The 14,464-nt window shown below is 40.8% G+C and overlaps 1 pseudogene; it reads right to left on the bottom strand.

Moving 5' to 3' along the window:
- Nucleotides 1–13,822: 13,822 nt before the first annotated feature.
- LOC132221741 (small ribosomal subunit protein eS8-like) lies at nt 13,823–14,464 on the bottom strand (annotated as a pseudogene).

The raw sequence follows: 14,464 nt of genomic DNA, 5'->3' as shown, positions 1-14,464 counted from the left end.
AACCCTGGTTTGTGCTTATATAGCTCCAGTCCACTCTGCCCTCCCTCTGCTGGAACTCAGGGTGAGTGGCTGCACATAAAATTTTGTGTGTTGGCCCTTTAAGAGGATGCCTGCACTTCCAGCCATCTCTCCCTGGTAGACAGCAACCCTGCTACTTTTAACCCATTGTACGCCATAAGTGTCTGTAGATGAAAGGGGCGGACCTTCCCCACATGCCAAATGTGCCTATAAAAAAAAAAATGTTTTCCCTAAGTGGCAGCCCTGAACAACTTTAAAATCATTTTTCATGAGATTTTTCAGCTGAAAATACTCAAGAACACCCACATTGTGAGTAATATATATTTTTATAATATTCATTGCAAATTGATTTTTTAAATTAAATTCAAAATATCGTGGTGTGTGAGGGTGGTTTCAGTTTTGGAGGCGTGGCAGTTAACTGGTTAACAACCAGATGTTATGTGGGCACATTCCTCAGTTCTGGGCTGGGGGTCCAGCTTGGGGTTTAGAACCCAGAGTTCTGAGTGGGAACCCCGACAGCTGAGACATCCCTCTGGAACTTCTGCTGTCTGTGGGAGCCTGGCCTGCTCTCTTGCGCCTCCACACTTCCTATCAGTCTCCATGTGTCTCCGCTTTCTGTCCTTGGTTGTCAGCTGGTCTTCAGTTGATTATTCAGGTGTTCTTTCTGTATTTTAGTTGTAATTCCAGTTTGGTGCTGGGAGAGTGTCAGTGTAGCTTCCATTTACTCCACAGCCATTTTGGAACTTCCTACAACATGGCTTAAGAAAATTGGTGACATTCCAGTATCTACCAACTACGGGAGGATTGAGAATTACTGAAATCAATGGTATAATTGAAGTGAATAATAATGGAACGATTTAAATATGTACAGTAGTTCCTCGGGCTATGTCGGAGATCCGTTTCTACAGCGCGATGTAATGCGATTTTTGCCGTTAGTCAGAACCCACCTACGTAAGCACCTATGTCACTCACATGGAGCACAGACACAGCAGTAATGAAGTGAAACAGTAAAAAAAAAAAAAAAAAATTAAAAGAAAGATAACAATTCTTGATCTTTACTTGTGGTAAAAAATAATAAAAAACATAAAGCACATATGTACATGCGTCAAAATGATGGAAGTTTTTTTTAAATAAATAAATGGGAGATGGTGACATAACCACAAAACAATGTTCATTGAGTCCGACATAACTCGAGTACTGTCTGTATATTTTTCAGGCTCATTAATATGTGGTTTGAAAATGCAGGTACTTATTCTTCTCTACAGATTTTACTGAAGATCCTTTCAACCCAGAGCTTACGCTGACTGGTCATGAAGGGGAGATTGCCCAGATGTGTATTTGAGGATGAAAGGAAATTAATGATTTAAAGCCTTCTAGTTATCACTTAAGACCTGAAAATATAAAAGTTGACTATAAATTACTGGAAATAATAGACACAGCATGAATTTCAGGTTCTGGGGCTTCTAACAGTGTGTTTGGAGTCTCTTAAACTCTCTGAGTCTTGCTTTTCTCATCTGTTAAATGAAGAAAAGAAAACTTTATTTATAGGGATATTATAAGGATTAAATGAAACAATTAATGTAAATTTCCTGGCATGCAATTGGTGATAGGCGAATTTTAGTCTCCTTCCACTACCCCTTGTTCATAATGATTGAATAGTTCATATGTGAGAGTGATTATAAAGTAAAAAATAAGGTTAATATAGCAAGTAAGCCTACTAGAACGCAAACATCTAATGAGTACTGACCCAGTGGAGTAGCTTCTATGGGGAAGCTGCCCACTCCATCTGACTGTGCTGTTTTGGCTAAAAACATTTGGAATGCTTCTCTCTACAGTCAGACCTTCATGCAGAACACATTCACAGGAAATTAGTTCAACAATTTTTTATTCATTCACCATGGACTGTTACTCATCCTGAACAAGTGAATGAGCTATTGTTTTCAAAATAGACCAACAGATAAGAAGCAAGCCACAACTCTAGCACCCCTTTTCAGCTCTCTAATCAAGTATTGCTCAGCTCCCCACAATGTTTTCCAGATATGCTCAGAGAAGCTCTTGTTGGCAAATTCACCAGTAGCCACTTTCTAAATGGAAAGTGTATTGTCTCTGAGGGACAGTGTGTATCAGTCAAAGGAGGTAAGGGATAGTGACATTCGTGAAGACAAAGGAGACAGAAATAGAATTACAAATACCTAGAGCATTCTTTGAAAGAAAGATTTAAAAACAGCAGCTTTAATGAAAGAATAGGGTGGAGTGTAACAAGGCTAATGTGGGAACGAGGCAACCCTATTTCAGGTAGTAGCACTTCCCTGCAGATAGTCTCAAGAGCCATTATTTACAGGAAACTTGCTTTGACTGTGAGTGTCCTAAAGAACCACTTTACTTCGATTTCAAAGGCCAACCATGTTGACACTTCCAACTAGGGATTACTAGCTGGATCTGTGGCTTTTGAGAAAGAAATCTGTGTTGGTATAAAAGAGGAAAAGTCCAGCCCTGGCCGGTGAGACTCACTCCTGTTCACTGAAAGGTTGCTGGTTTGGTTTCCTGGTCAGGGCACATACCCAGGTTGTGGGTTTGACCCCCTGTTGATGTGCATATGAGAAGCAGCCAATCAATGTTTTTCTCTCTAAAAAAAAAAAAAAAATCAATAAAAGCATATCTGTATATATAAAGAGCCAGGGTCCATAATGACCGAAGGCTGACCAAACACCAGATGTCAGTGCTGGGTTACCATGGCGACCCAGCACTGACTGCTGAGGGGGCTGTGGATCAGGCCGGGAGAGAGGCCTGCAGAGAGAGAGGCAGGGTCTGATCCGCAGCCTCTGTGGCAGCTATTGATCAGCTGTTGCCTCTCTCTTTCTCTCAGGGCTTCGCCAGCAGCCAGGCCTCTGCAGGGGCTGCTAATCAGCCCCACCTCTTTTATCAGGCCAAAAGATAGGCCCAGAGATGCTGACTTTCATAGAAACTGACCAATCAGAACCTAATCTGGGTGAAGTGCCAGGAGCCAATGGCTGCCTAGGAGGTGGAGCTCATGACGCTGACTGGCATCAAAACTGACCAATCAGAACCTAATCTGGGTGAACTGTGAAGGCAGAACCTAAGGTAGGGACTGAGGAGGGGTTCTAAGGGCAACAGCTGTTTGGTGTAAGGTGTAAGAAAGCGGTTCAATTTTTTAATGACTACTTTGGCAATATAGTGCATATGGCTGGCTATCAGTCCAGATATAGGGATTATGTGTTTTTGTCTGCCAAGAGCATCTCCTCCTGCTGAAAAAGGCTCCCCCCGCCTATTTAAGCAATCCTATCCTATATAATCTATCTATACTAATAAAAGGGTAATATGCTAATTAGACTGGGTCGACCGGCCATCTTCCAGATGTCCGACTTCCTTCCAGACAAAGCCATCTTGATGGGGGCTGAGGCAGAGGCCATTAGGGGCAGTCAGGCCAGCAGGGGAGGGCAGTTAGGGGCGATGAGGCAGGCAGAGGCAGTTAGGGCAGTTGAGGTCAATTGGGCCGGCAGGGGAGTAGTTAGGCATCAATCAGACTGGCAGGGGAGTGGTTAGGGGGCGATCAGGCAGGCAGGCAAGCGTTAGGAGCCAGCAGTCCCAGATGGTGAGAGAGATGTCCGACTGCCTGTTTAGGCCTGATCCTAGGCCTAAACCGGCAGTTGGACATCCCCCCAGGGGTCCCAGATTGGAGAGGGTGCAGGCTGGGCTGAGGGACACTCCCCAGTGCATAAATTTTGTGCACCAGGCCTCTAATTTTAAATAAAAAGGAAAGAAATAGAAGAATTCCATGAGTAAGATGCTAAGCAGCCAGAATGGCTCTGGAGCCCTGGGCTTTATCGCCCAGGTGAGGGTTTTTTCCTAGGAATAAAGACCTGCATCTCTAATTCCATCTGTCACCAAACGAGCTAGGCTCTAGGTCAGCCCTGGGCAAACTACGGCCCGCAGGCCAGATCCGGCCCGTTTGAAATGAATAAAACTAAAAAAAAAAAAAGACCGTACCCTTTTATGTAATGATGTTTACTTTGAATTTATATTAGTTCACACAAACACTCCATCCATGCTTTTGTTCCAGCCCTCCGGTCCCGTTTAAGAACCCATTGTGGCCCTCGAGTCAAAAAGTTTGCCCACCCCTGCTCTAGGGCCATAGACCATCCCCTCTGTTCAAATGTCCCGTCTTTCCTCCAAAATGCATCACTACCACTGAGAGAAATCTAAAGTCTTTTGTAATTTAAAGGATGAAGTACAATTTTTTATTGCTTTAATTTGAATATTTTCAAACCCACAGGAAAGTTGAAGGAATAATAGAATACCCATATACCTCTTCACCTACATTCACCAACTGACAAGTTTTTTTTATACCCACCTTGTTTCACTCTCTCTTTATTTATATACATACTTTCCTTTAGCTAAACTGTCCAAACGAAAGCTTCCCATATCATGACATTTCAGCATTAAAGTTTTAAGTTTGCATGTTCCAGGGACAAGAACATTCTCCATAACCACAGCACCATTATTGCACCTACAAAAATCAGCATTAATGCCTTGAGTCTGCAGGGGTTCAGAATGAGCCACACCAAGATGTGCCTCAGTGGTATATGGATTATTTTGAGTTAAAGACAAACTTCTATTAATCTCCCCTCTTTAACTATCTAGAGAAATTTAAATTAGCAGCCTTGCTCATAATAAGAGATTATCCAAGATAACCTTTTCTGACCTAGCTCTGAGGCAGAGCAAACTCCAGAGTACTGAACATGTGCTCTCCCTGCAGTGGCTTTCTGGGACCCCACGGTGCATCACCTCATCCCTAACTCAGAATGTCTAATAGACCCGTTTTTCCTTTCTGTGTCTGAACTTCTTGTGTGTTGTATCTCTGACTCTCTTGTGTATGTGGGGTTCCCATGAGCACAAAATTAAATTTGATTTTCTCTTGTCAATCTGTCTCTTGTTAATTTGATTATTTGCCCAGCCAAGAGAACCAGAGGAGAGAAAAGGGAATTTTGCCCCTTCCTCACAAGTCCATAGTAAAATTTCAAAAATTATCCCCAAAATGTTCTTTATAGTGGATTTTTTAAAATCAAGGATCTGATCAAGGTCTACTATGCATTGTAAACACCCCAGTTGTGGGAAGCCGCCTATCGTCTTCACTAGCAGAGAGGTGTGGACAAGGAGCCCGGAAGGCTGGTGACCCTTGAGCCCTGGCAAAGGTCAGAGCTATGCACCCACTGTTTAGTCGAGACAGTGGTAGCTGAAGCAACTTCCCCACCAGATAGCCATGTAAATCCTCACTGATAAGATAGTCTGTCTGTTACTGGAACTTGCCTGCCTAACGGCTATGGGTGGATCCCAAACTGAATAAAAAGATGGCGAGGCCTGAGCACAAGTGGAGTCCATTTTCTTGGGATGGGCTCTCACCTGGCCCCCCAGTTTCCAAATTATTACTTGTCTCTTTCACTTGTGTGCGGCCCCTCTTCCAGATCTTGAACCCTGAACCACGCGGGACGTGGGGAAACATACATATACAAATGTACACACTAGTGTTCATGGTCTTGGGTCCTTTATTTAACAAGCCTGGGCTACTTTTCCTGCAGAACATCCCACATTTAATGATGCAGAAAATGTGCAGGAAAGTGTTTGAAACACCTAGAATTCAACATTAAAGCGTGCAGGATAGTGATAAGGTTAGGGTTAATGTTAGAGTTAGGGTTAGGGATTAGGGTTGGAGCTAGTGTTAGGGCTTACTTCTCACATTAGTATTTAGGATTTAATTAGGAATGTTTAGAGTAGTGTTTGGATTGCAGAATTCATGTTGAAAGAGTGGGAAATTATGTAAGAAAGTGTTCAAAAACATTTAAGTTCATGTCAAAGACCTGGAAAATACATAGGAAAATGTTTGAAAGCCCTTATAGTTCATATTAAAACAGGTGGGAAATGTATAGAGGAGTGTTTGAAACACTTATAATTCCCGTTTACAGGGCTGGTAAATAATTAGGAAAGTGTTTGTAATCACCTATATTTCACCCTGAAAGAACTGGGATATATGTAGAAAAGTGTTTGAAAACTCTTACAATTCACGTTGAAAGTGTTGGGAAACATGTAGGAAAGCATTTAGTGTAAGAGTCAGGGACATGGTTAGGGTTGGGGTGAGGGTTAGGGCTAGAGTTACGGATTACTGTAAGGGTTAGGATTTAGGATTAGAGTTATGATATGTGTAGGATACTGTTTGGAACACATAATTCACATTGAAAGACCTGGACAATATGAGGGAAAGTTTTAGAAAACACTTATATTTCATGTCAAAGAGCTGGGAAATAGGTAGGGAAGTGTTTTAAAACACATATTTCATGATGATAGAGCTGAAATGTGCAGGAAAGTGTTCGATACACGTGTAATTCACGTTGAAAGAGCGGGGAACGTGTAGGAAAATGTTTGAAACACAAATAATTTACGTTGGAAGAGCTGGGTGCTTTCATACTCCTGGTTCACTTAATTATCACAGAATCCCATTTTAAGATGAGAAACTGAGGTAAATATTTTTGCTTACTTTCCCAAACCTATAGCCCAGTCCTAGAACGGGACTCAGCGTAGAGTGGGCTGAGGGAGGGAGGTTTGGGTTGGGGGTGGGGCAGCAACTGAATAGGGGAGGCAGCAGCAGGCACTTCAACATTGTAATTTCCGGGATGTACATGGCAGACATGGCACTTGCCAGAGTGGAATTCCCTGTGGCTTCGTATAACTTAATCTTCCCTCATTGCAGAGGTTATAAGTTATTTGTGTTTACATTACATATCATGTATGATTTGGAAAAATATATCTAATATCAATGTACACAGTTCCACAAAGATTCACTCAAATGCATTTTCTATAATTTGAAAGTAAACCTACATTTTAAAAAAGAAATACTCAAAAATTATGTCTTGCAACCTCTGAGACCACTGTATTTTCTTTTCAGGTTTTTAAAATAACATTTATTTTTTAAAAGTTAACATGTGCCTAATAGGAGGCGAAAACACAAGAAGCAAAGAACAAAATCATCCATAGTCACAGCAGTTCACATTTAATGTGCCCTTCTGGGTCCCCTGTGTATGTGCGCAACTGTGCCGCCATTTTTATGTAATTAGATTGTACAGTTATGTATCATGCTTTTTCACACATTATGAATACCTGCCATTTCAAAGTCCCAAATCTATATGTGTGTTTTGATAACCAAAAATACACTACACCAACTCAATCTGGGAAAAAAAATGTATAATTCTGCTTTTCTTGGTGACAAAAATTTTATAAAAGACAAAAATGGGAACAGGCCTTTAGTTAAAGATATGGACAGAGGCCGAGACCGGTTTGGCTCAGTGGATAGAGCGTCGGCCTGCGGACTGAGAGGTCCCGGGTTCGATTCCGGTCAAGGGCATGTACCTGGGTTGCGGGCACATCCCCGGTGGGGGATGTGCAAGAGGCAGCTGATCAATGTTTCTCTCTCATCGATGTTTCTAACTCTCTATCTCTCTCCCTTCCTCTCTGTGAAAAATCTATAAAATATATTAAAAAAAAAAGATATGGACAGAGTTACAATTAATATACTGCATTCCCTTAATGTTCCATTAAGATTGAGACAGAAAGCAAGAGAGTACACAAGTATAATGCGTCTAAGAGAATTCTTTATCTGATCTACACTTTTAAAATATTAGCAAGGAAGCAAGTTCCCATTGAGTTCCCTAACCTTGTCTCCCTACAGCACAGCCCAAGGAGGTGCTTGCGAGTCGATGGGAATCTGGGAATGGAAGTGCAACCGGTCTGCACACATCCCTGCCGCCCACCCCCTTGGCCCTCGCTGTCCACCTGGGACAAAGGCGATGTCCAGGCTTGATTTCCGCTCTTTGAAATCAAGTTCTTTGATATGTTTTCTTCATATCTAGGTTTCTAGATCTACTTAATTCAATTCTATTTCTTATAAATAAAATTTCCCCTTATGCTGCCCATCCATTTTCTTTGGTATAAGAAAAAGCAGCTGTGTGAGAAGAGGAACACACTTTTTTTAGCTTGTACTGCGATTGCACAACACTTCCATTGCTATGTGGCAAGCAGAGATGCGAGGCCTTCACACGAAGCAACGGATAACAAGAGTGCCTCCTGTGAGGGCTCCAGAGCAGACACGCTGGGAATAAAATAAAAATAGACCCCTCCCGACTCTCTTGCTTTTGCAACTGGGAGAGATCTTGATTTTTCAATGGGTGTGAAAAATATAAGCATGTGTTGGTTTAGACGCAGGGGTGGGCAAACTTTTTGACTCGAGGGCCACAATGGGTTCTTAAACTGGACCGGAGGGCAGGAACAAAAGCATGGATGGAGTGTTTGTGTGAACTAATATAAATTCAAAGTAAACATCATTACATAAAAGGGTACGATCTTTTTTTTTTTTTTTTTTTTTTAGTTTTATTCATTTCAAACGGGGTTTGCCCACGGCTGGTTAGAGTGACGCTCCAAACTGTGTCCACCTCAGCTTCTCCTGCTGGGTGACGTGACTGCAAGGTCGGGCTGCGCATCAACAGTCACGAGAAGGCTGCTGCACCTTCCCCGCGGGCCCTGCTCTGTGCCTGGTCCTAGGGACAAACTTCAGATGGTAAAACAGTCCCCAGCCTGCAGGCCCTTAGATCTGTTATCATCGTGCTTCAAGGACAGGGTAAGAATGGCAAGACTATTTCTTAATTTTAATTTAATTATTTAGGTCTAATTGACATAAAACATTGTAAGTTTAAAGTGTACAGCATATTGGTGATTTAAAAATGGCAGAGTAAGTGGATGCTGCAGGGACATGCTCCCAGGAACAAACTGGAATTAAAACTAAAATACAGAAAAACTTCCTGAATAATCAATGGAAAACTCATGGGAGAAAACCCTCATACTCAAGGACTGAAAGTGGAGACTGCATAGAAACAGGTAGGAGGGGCAGAGGGGCTAAAGGCCTGAGGGGGCACCCACAGACAGCAACTGAGGTAACTGGAGAAATATCTCAACTGTGAGGGGTTGCCACTGAGAACGCTGGGGTCTAATCCCCAGGCTGTTGCCTGCCCGCCCCCCCCCCCCCACACACACCCCAGCAGAGAGAGCACAACAATAGAAGCCAGGATTGGAGACTCAGGGGGTAGAGCTCAGAAGGCAGACACTAGTTTCCTGGGCTGAGTCATTTCCTCAAACTGCAGAGGTCATCTTCTCATGAAAACTTTTGGTTTGCCTGAAGGGAAGACAGTTGACATACACTATTGGAAAACACCTTGCCCTGAGGCCACTTAAGAGACTAAAAATAACAATTAACCTCCAGGAAGAAGCAACTGCCCCACCCTGGTGAAAAAAATTCTCACCACACCTGAGGGCAATTACCTGGGGGGCACTTTAAGTCAGAATCCTATTGGTCTGTAGGCAGAGGCGGTCTCTGGAGGCTTTGAGTCTGTTTTCAGAAACAGCATTTAACACTGTCTTGCATTAGAGATTGACAGGTGTGGAGGATCTACCTAATACATAGTCACAAACTCAGACAGCCAAAATGAGGAGTCAAAGAAAAAAACCCAAATGAAAGAATAAGAGAATTCTCCAGAAGAAGAGATAAATGAAACAGAGATAAGAAATTTATCTGAAACAGAGTTCAGTGTAAAGATGGTAAAGATGCACAACAGCATGAAAAAAAAAGACATAGTAACTATGAAAAAAGAACAGTTGGAGATAAAGAATGACATAACACAAATAGTGAACACATTGGAAGGAATACACTACAGATTAGAGGAAGCTGAGGATCAAATCAGTGAATTAGAAGACAGAGTTGAAAATATAGATCAATCAGAGAACCAAAAAGAAAAAAATAATTAAAAAACAGGAGGACAGCTAAAGGGAGCTGTGGGACAATGCAAAATGTAAAAATATTAAATAGCAGGTGTGTCAGAAGAGGCAGAAAGGGAGTAAGGGATAGAGAAGGTGTTTCAAGAAATAATGGCAGAAAACTTCCCTAACCTGGTAAAGGAAAAAGTCACATAAGTTCAGGTGGCACAGAGAATCCAAGCAAGAAGAAACCAAATAGGCCAATGACCAGACACATCAAATTCCAAAAATGAAAGACAAAGGGAGAATCTTAAAGACAGCAAGAGAAAAGCAAACAGTTACCTACAAAGGAATTCCCATAAGGCTGACACCTGATTTCTCATCAGAAACTCTATAGGCCAAGAAAGGAATGGCATGAAGTACTCAAGGTTATGGAAATCAAGGCTCTGAACCCAAGATTACTATATCCAGAAAGACTGTCATTCAAAATAGACAGTCAAACAAAGAGCTTCCCAGACCAAAAAAAAAAAAAAAAAAAAAAGAAAAGAAAAGAAAAAGAAAGAAAGAAAGAAAGAAAGAAAGAAAGAAAGGCTAAAGGAGTACATCACCGCCAAGCCAGCATTACAAAAAATGCTTCAGGGACTGCTGTAATGAAAAGAAGACACACAGAGAGAAACCTTGCCATACAGAATTAAAATGCAATAAATAAGTACCTATCAATAATAACCCTAAGTGTAAATGGATTAAGAGCTCCATTAAAAAGGCATAGAGTAGCTGAATGGATACAAAAACATGACCCAACTTTATGCTGTCTATAAGAGACCCCCTCAGAACAAAAGACACACACAGGATGAAAATGAAGGGATGCAAATGGAAAGGAAATGCTTATATCTGACAAAATAGACTTTAAAATGAAGGCCATCACAAGAGACAACAAAGGCCACTACATAATACTAAAGGGATCGATCCAAAAAGAGGATATAAGCCTGGTAAAGATATACACACCCCATGTAGGAGCACCTAAATATATAAAAAAACTGCTAGAGGACTTTAATGGAGAGATCAACAACAATACAATCATAGTAGGGGACTTTTAACACCCTGCTGATTTCACTGGATAGAACTTCCAGACAAAAAATTAACAAGGAAAGAGTGAGTCTAAAGAACACACTGGATCAGATGGATTTACTTGACATTTATAGAGCATTATACCCAAAGCAGCAAAATATACATTCTTCTCAAGTGCACATGGATCATTCACTTGATCCACAGGTTAGGACACAGACTAAGTCTCTACAAGTTCAAGAATATTGAGCCATAACCAGTTTGGCTCAGTGGATAGAGCGTACGCTTGTGGACTGAAAGGTCCCAGGTTCAATTCCGGCCAAGGGCATGTACCTTAGTTGCGGGCACATCCACAGTAGGAGGTGTGCAGGAGCCAGCTGATTGATATTTCTCTTTCATCAATGTTTCTAACTCTCTCTCTCTCTCCCTTCCTCTCTGTAAAAAATCAATAAAAAATATATTTCAAAAAAAATATTGAAATCATATGAAGTATCTTCTCAGATTATTGTGACATGAAATTAGAAATCAACTACAGTAAAAATGCCCCAAACATTCCAACACACGGAGGCTAGAAAGCATGTTATTAAGCCATAAGTGGCTTATGAACAAGATCAAGAAAGAAATTAAAAACTTTCTGGAAACAAATGAAAATGAACACACAATAACACAAAATCTCTGAGACACAGCAAAAGCAGTTCTAAGAGGGAAGTCCATAGCACTACAGGTATATCAAACAAACAAACAAACAAACAAACAAAACCACCACCACCACCAAAAAAACAAGAAAAATCAGCAACAAACTATTTAACCCTACAACTTAAAGAACTAGAAAGAGAACAACAAGAAAACACCAGGACATGTAGAAGGAAGGAAATAATAAAGATTAGAGCAGAAATAAATAACATAGAGACTAAAAAAAAACACACTGTAAACAATCAATGAAATCAAGAGCTGGTTCTTTGAAAGGATAAACAAAATTGATGAACCATTAGTCAGACTCATCAAGAAACAAAGAGAGAAGACCTAAGTAAATAAAATCAGAAATGAAACTGGAGAAGTAACCAGTGATACCACAGAAATACAAAAGATTGTAAGAAAATACTATGAACAACTATATGCCAACAAGCTGGACAATGTGGATGAAATAGAAAAATTCCTAGAAAAATATAAACACCCAAAACTGAATCAGGAGGAATTAGAAAACTTGAATAGGCCAATAACAACTGCTGAAATAGAAGCAGTAAAACAAACAAACAAACAAACAAACAAACAAACAAACAAAAAACTCCCAGCAAACAAATCCCAGGACCAGACGACTTAACAGGATAGTTTTACCAAATGTTCAAAGAAGAACTAACAGCTATACTCCTCAAACTATTTCAGAAGATCCAAGAGGAAGGAACACTTCCAAATTCTTTTTATGAGCCAGCATTATCCTAATTCCAAAACCAGATAAAGACACTACAAAGAAAGAGAATTACAGGCCAATATCTCTGATGAACAAAATATTAACAAACTGCATCTAGTGACATATTAAAAATATCATACACCATGACCAAGTAGGATTTATTTGAGGGATGCAAGCCTGGTACAATATTCACAATCAATAAATGTGACACATCACATAAACAAATTGAAAGACAAAAATCGCATAATCATAGCAATTGACGCAGAAAAAGTATTTGACAAAATCCAAAACCCATTTTTTTATGAAAACCCTTGGCAAAGTGGGAACAGAGGAAGCATATCTCAACATGATAAAGACCATTTATGACAAACCTACAGCCAACATCATTTTCAATGGGAAAAACTAAAACAATTTCCCCTAAGACCAGGAACAAGACAGGGATGTCCTCTTTCACCACTCTTATTCAACATAGTACTGGAAGTCCTAGCCACAGTGATCAGACAAGAAGATGTAATAAAAAGACTCCAAATTGGAAAGGAGGAAGTAAAACTCTCATTATTCACAGATGACATGATATTGCACATAGAAAACCCTAAAGACTCCACCAAAAAACTACTAGATTTAATAAATCAATTTGGTAATGTAGCAGAATACAAAATCAATGCCCCCAAATTGATGGCTTTTCCATAATGAATTCTCAGGAAGAGAAACTAAACAAACACTCCTATTTAGCATTGCAGCATACAAATTAAGATACTTAGGGATAAACTTAACCAAGGAAGCAAATGACCTGTACTCAGAAAACTACAGGACATTGAAAAAAAGATAGAAGAACATATAAACAAGTGGAAGAATATACCATGTTCATGGATTGGTAGAATCAAAATCATTAAAATGTCTATATTACCCAAGGCAATCTACAGATTCAATGCAGTCCCTATTAAAATGCCAACAACATACTTCACAGCTAGAACAAGTACTCCAAATATTTATATGGCGTCAAAAAAGGCCCCAAATAGCTGCAGCAATTTTGAGAAAGAAAAACAAAGTTGGAGGAAATCTGGGGACTGGCTCTCTTAGTAGTGGGGAGCTATTTACAAACACCAGATTTCAAGTTATATTGCAAAGCCACTGGAATCAAAACAGCCTGGTACAGGCACAAGAATAGGCATGTAGATCAATGGAACAGAACAGATAATCCATAAGTTGATCCAAGCCATTACACTCAATTAATATTTGACAAAGGAGGCAAGAGCATGCAATGGAGTTAAGAGAGTCTTGTCAATAGATGGCGTTGGGAACATTGGACAGTACATGCAAAAAAATGAAACTAGACCACCAACTTACACCATACACAAAAATAAACTCAAAATAGATAACACATTTAAATGTAAGTCGTCAAACCATAAAAACCCTAGAAGAAACCATAGCAAGCAAAAATTCAGACATCTCTCATTGCAATATCTTTTTTTTTTTTTTTTTTTTTTTTTTTAGGATAAACACCTTTATTACACGGGCTAAGATAGAAGAGAAGAGGACTTATTTGCCTTTCCGGGCCTTGATTTTCCTCAGATAGAACTCCAGCGCCTTGCCCTCGAGCACATAGCCATCTGCTCGGCCGCATTGGCCTGGTCTTGAAGCGATGCATGCAAGCAGCTTGCCCTGCTGGAACTGCTCCTCGAGAAGACTGCTGATTTTGGCATTCTTTTTCCTCTCATCATATTTCTTCTGAATTTTCTTTGATCGTTTTTTGTTCAAAATCTCTTCCTCTTCAGGCGTCAGCTTGGCCCCCTTCTGGCGGCCCAGGGGCAGTGCCTCTAGTGGTACCGCTGTCAGTATGGTGTGCTGTCAACCAGCACGATGCAGTTCTTCACTAGGGTCTTGGTGCGGACCAGCTCATTGTTGGATGTGTTGCAGACAACATAATAATCCTCATTTTGCGCATACAACACTCGGAGCCCCAGGAGAAGTTGCCCACGTCCAGCCTCAGGATCCGGTACTTCTTGTTGCCGCCATGCACGTGGACTGTGTGTATGTGGCGGGGTCCAATCTTCATGTTGGCAGCAGGGCGTCTCAGCTCATATTTCCGCTTCTTGTCGTAGGGCTTCCTCTTGCCCCCGGTCTTGCGGCGCTTGTGCAGTTGTCCTGAGAGATACCCAT

This window comes from Myotis daubentonii, chromosome 19 (assembly GCF_963259705.1).
Source record: "Myotis daubentonii chromosome 19, mMyoDau2.1, whole genome shotgun sequence".
NCBI lineage: Eukaryota > Metazoa > Chordata > Mammalia > Chiroptera > Vespertilionidae > Myotis > Myotis daubentonii.
This window is presented reverse-complemented; position numbering and strand designations above follow the sequence as displayed.